This window comes from Tupaia chinensis, unplaced genomic scaffold, assembly GCF_000334495.1.
Source record: "Tupaia chinensis unplaced genomic scaffold, TupChi_1.0 Scaffold000144_1, whole genome shotgun sequence".
NCBI lineage: Eukaryota > Metazoa > Chordata > Mammalia > Scandentia > Tupaiidae > Tupaia > Tupaia belangeri.
The window spans coordinates 1833756-1838858 of record NW_006159614.1 but is presented as its reverse complement, the minus strand read 5'-3'; the positions used below and the strand labels follow the sequence as shown (position 1 = coordinate 1838858).

Genomic DNA, 5103 nt, shown 5'->3' with positions numbered 1-5103 from the left:
TGATATGGACTGAAAAATATGTGCCAAATGGCACAAAACACACCACAGGACATGCATTTTAAGCTCTTCCCTTAGTGACCAATCTGCTTAACAACCTAGTCTAGTCAATAGGAGGAGAAATTCGTCATTAAGCAGAGTGCCTGTAAAATACCTCAGATTGAATTTTACTGTTTTGCACCTCTCCATGTCAGCATATATTCATTAGCATTACATAATTTTCATAGATTATTTAACTTGACTCTATTCAATGGGCATTTAGGTAATTTCCATTTTTTTTATTATGTAAAGAATTATCTGACAAGTATTCTTGTACATGCAATTTTCTTTCATTTTGAAAGGACTGTTCCTAGGACAGAAACCCCATTGGCTCCATGACGGAGCTGTTCAGTGGTTTACTTAAAAGATACATCACTTAAACACTTAGGACTGAGAAGAGGAAAAGAAAAGTAAAAACTAAAAGTGGATGAGAGAAAGGAGGAGGAAGAGGAGAAGGGAGGGATAGAGAGAAGAAGCAACAGAAATAAAATTCCCATACCAGGTATATATATGTGTTCCACTATTTTTTTTTTCCTTTCAAGTTACACAAAAGTTTAAAATGCAAATCAATTTTAAGATTTTCAGAGGGTTATTCTAATCTAATTCAAAACTATAATTTTTTTTTTTGAGAGATTTTCACTGTAGGGCGCATGCGCTCGCCAGACAGACAGAGAGAGACATAGAGACAGAAAGCGAGAAATCACCCCCCAGGGGGGATGGCCACGCCACAATCCCTTCTCCTCCATTCTCCTCTTGGGATCTTGGGCACGCACGCACACGCGCCCGGCGTGTTTTAAGGTCCGGGATGCGAACCACGGTCGTCTACGTGGGAGTCCAGCGACATAGCCATTACGCTAACTGCTGCTTCCCAAAACTATAATTTTAAAAAATGCCTCTTTTGAGCATTACTAAGCAACTGCTTTTCTCTTTCCTCAGAACATGACTTACACAAAATCACAATGGGGAGTAGGAATGGGGGGCTTGTGGCGCCGCGAGAATGTCTTCTGTGGCTGAAGAGCCCGAACGTAAAGAGAGGTGGAGAAGGGGAGCGTCTCCCTGAAGTACAGCTGCTCTTCCTTTCCAGGTTTATGCATGTCGTTGGGGACTTCCCAATTATGCAGCGACTACACTGTCCATGTCTTTAACTTGGTGAGCACCATGTGCAGTGTGCCTGAGAGAAGGGGCTTCCTGATTTATATCAAATGTTACTCAGAATGATCTATATGACAGCGTGATATAAAAAGCCAAACACAAGTCATTTCTTGCAGAAGATAATTTAAAATGCATCGTGTCAAGGGAGACATGAGATTACAGAGGATAAAGAGTAGAAATAGGTATTCAGATATTTAGTTACATTTGCATAATCATCTAAAGTAGGTTTCTCATATCCTCTTGTGTCTAACTAGTATACAATAAATAATAGAAGAGTGGTTTCCTTAAAAAATAGATTTTTTTAAAGAATAAACTATATGAATATCATCAAATAGATCTCATTGAGCTCTATCCTTATGCAGAGACGCTCTACCATTCTTGCTTTGTAGGAACTTAAGTAAACGCAGATGAGCTAATCCATCCAAAAGAATCGTCTGTACTGTGATGTCACTCTGGTAACCCAGGGCTACAGGAGGACAGGGTGTTTCCCACTTCTGAATCGATGTCCTGCATGGCAGGTTAAATGCCACCTCCTCAACACACATGGATGTCTTTATCCTAATCTCCAGAAACTATAGAAACTATACATGCTACTCTGCATGGCAAGAAGGACTCTGCAGATATGACCTTGTAATGAAAGGGGTATTTTTATATTATCCCAGTGGCCCATATGATCACATGGGAGACAGAGATCTAACTTCCAAAAGGATGATTAGAGAGATACAAATTTGCTGGCTTTAAAGATGGCGAGAGGGAGTCACTACTAACCAAGGAAACTGGTCCACTTGAGAAGCCAAAAACCCCAAAGAAATGGGTTCTCTCCTAGAGATCCCTACAGAACAAACTGTAGCCCTACAGAAGACTGAATTTAGACCAGAGAAACCCACATCAGACTTCTTACCTGCGAAATTCTCAAAGTGTTCTGGGTTGTTTTAAGGAACTAAGATTGTGTTAATTCGTTACAGCAGTCGTAAGACACTACGACGAGGCGTTAAGATGCATTTCACTTTTCCATCATTAAGTCTGAGAGTAGATGGGACCAGCAGTTAGCGTAATGGCTATGCCGCTGGATTCCCACGTAGTTGACCGCAGTTCGAGTCCCAGACCCGGTGGCTTAAACACACTGGGCGCGTGTGCGTGCGTGCCCAAGACCCTGAGAGGAGAATGGAAGAGAAGGGATTGCGGCGTGGCCATCCCCCCTGGGGGGGGTGATTTCTTGCTTTCTACCTCTCTGTCTCTGTCTGTCTGGCAAGTGCACGTGCCGTATAGCGAAAACCTCTCCAAAAAAAAAAAAAAGTTTGAGATTAGATCCATCCTACTCTTTAGTCTCAGTGCTAATGAATACTGGGCCCAGGTCAAACAGAAATATTTGCTTTTTATCTCTAAGAGATAAGACTGTAACCAAGTACAATAGGTTGGGGTGTGGTGGTGCCCGCCCTATGGCAAAAACTAAGTACAATAGGTTATGGATCAGCAAGACTGCTCACACCAGACCCTCATGGCCCTGTGCCGTCCTAATCAAAGTAGGTATCCAAGGCCAGGAGGTGGCACAGCGGCAACACAGCTGGACACAACTGGACGCACAGAGGCAAATCCTGGGTTCACACCGAGCACAGCGGGTGTGTGCGCCTGTGGACTGGCTGGTTGAGTCGAAGGACAGACCACAGCAGGAGAACCCCAAGTGAGTACATCGCCCTCCCTCCTGCCCCCTCTCATGGGAGAAATGAATTAAGTGAACTTTAAAAATATAAAGTTACTTCAAAGTTTTATGCCAAGAACTGCCTAACTCTAACCAGATCCTCACTTGGCAGACTTGTTCCCAAATCACTCCCCCCATCTTTCTGCATCCTAAACATCCCCCCTCATGTTCCTCCATTTGAGCAGCTAGTACAGCCCCTCAGACTGAGTTTTCCCTACGACAGCAAGTCTAATAAACCCAACTCTGCTTGATCTTGACCGGTGGTGTTTTTTATCTTGGGGGAGGGTCACACACAAATGGGCATTTCTTCCTTTATATAACTGAACACGCCTCCACTGAGCTGTGAAGGCCGAAGCACACAGACCACTGTGCCGTAGCCTCCTACCAAGCTGAGGAAGGAAAGTCACAATTATAAACAAAGTAAAAGGTAGAAATTATAAACAAAAGTATACATTGACTAAATACCACATTATACTACAAAGAACTGAAGAATTCAGTTTTTCAGTGGGGCAGAGAAAAGATGGTGGGAAAGAAGAACCCCCTGGGTGTCCCTGGGCAAAGTCGACAGGATAGCGCTTCCCTGCTCTGTGTCCTTGTGAGTCACAACACTAGGGCTGCCCAGACCCCTTCCCTCTTCAGAATCAAGCCCAGTTCTTTCACAAATGTCTTCATCAAGACATCCCGGCTGTGCCTAAGGCACCCGGCATTTTTGATGCCCTCCTAGAATGCATCCCCTCCTCGTTATCACTCAGGAAAACAAACTAAAAAACAGACTCAACCTTACACAAGCTCTTGGTTTTTTTGTTTTTTGTTTTTTTTTTCTTTTTAGTTGTTCTTGTTTTTGTTTTTATTGTCTTTTTCTCCTCTCAGAATCACAGAGTGTACACTGGTGCATTAGTTTAATCAGTTCAGATGACAATGAAGAAGAGTTATAATCCACCACATCCAAGTTCCATCTGTCAGTTGGTTTTCACTGGTGAACAAGAGCATTTAATCCACAAGGGAATAAAGCTATATTTGAAAATGGAATATAGGCATCAGTACACTTAGACTTTGGAGGATTAATGAAACACCAGAGTATTATCATTAAACAAGAAAAATAGTTTTGGATGTGTGTTTACTAAACAAAAAGAGCATTTTTTTCTTAAAAAAAGAACTTTTGTGGATTTTTCTTCTATTTGCTCTCTTTAATATTTTGCCTTTTCTTGGGATTTCTCTCTAGAATATTTTTTTTGCCTGTATCATAACCAAGAGAACGCTTCCTCACCAGAATCCTAGAAAAACATGAGCATCAATGTCATTTATGAGCTCAGAAGCAACACTGGTGGTGATAACGAGGACTACTGATCAATGACCGACTGTGTAAACAGCTTCTCACACCTCGTGTGCATTTATTCTCCTAACAGGTGAGTATGGCAGATGGGTCTTCCAGTAGGCAATGGTGGTCATGACTGTGGAGCTGAGACTGTCTCCGGCACTTCACACACGTGCTCTTTCACATCCCCTTCAACTGCTCACTGCTCCTGTATATATTGCCTCACAAGACTGATTTTTTTTTTTTTAATCAGTCAAAACATTAACTTCTACAACTCTACTAAGGAGGTGAACCGTGGTCACAAAATCCTTTCTCTACTACAGAGTTTCCAGCCTCAGTAATACATATTTAATCATACAAAGAAAGAAGGGCAAGTTATTTAGCATGTTGTAATAATCTCTGTAAGCAAAGAGGAGAGGGAAAAATGTGGAAGAAAGAGGTCCATCAGTAGGCATCCGGATTTTCATAATTCTGGTGGTGGTATTGCGGTGTTCTCCAAAGTGCAAGTCGTGATCTTGTCCTTAACTACTCAGTGCGGTCTGAGATCTGCAGCTGGGCATCACCTGGACTATCTCAGAAATCCAGAGCCCCAGGACCCTCCCTGTTGGGACGCTATGCTCAGGTGATTTACATGACACGCAGGTCAAAGAGCAGTGACCTAGTTTTTTTTCTCTGACTGCTTCCCAGGGCCATAAGTGACAGGAATTAAGAATAATGCAGTTTCTCAATCCCAGACATCCATTAAACACCAGGGTGGAACATGACCTACAAAACCAGAATCTCTAGGCATGTACACCAGCGGTTCTGATGTGCCGTCAGTATAGCACACCACAGGCAACACCGTAAAGAATCCATTCAGTTCACAAGTAGCTCCATACACCCTGAAATAATTCTCAGTTCA

The 5103-nt window shown here is 42.6% G+C and overlaps 1 long non-coding RNA gene across 1 annotated transcript; it reads left to right on the top strand.

Moving 5' to 3' along the window:
* The first annotated feature begins 1692 nt into the window (after positions 1–1692).
* Positions 1693–4289, top strand: LOC102473227 (uncharacterized). Its single transcript, XR_003548853.1, has 3 exons — positions 1693–1818; positions 2713–2869; positions 4110–4289. It is a non-coding gene; the product is annotated as an uncharacterized LOC102473227 (long non-coding RNA).
* The last annotated feature ends 814 nt before the right edge of the window (positions 4290–5103 follow it).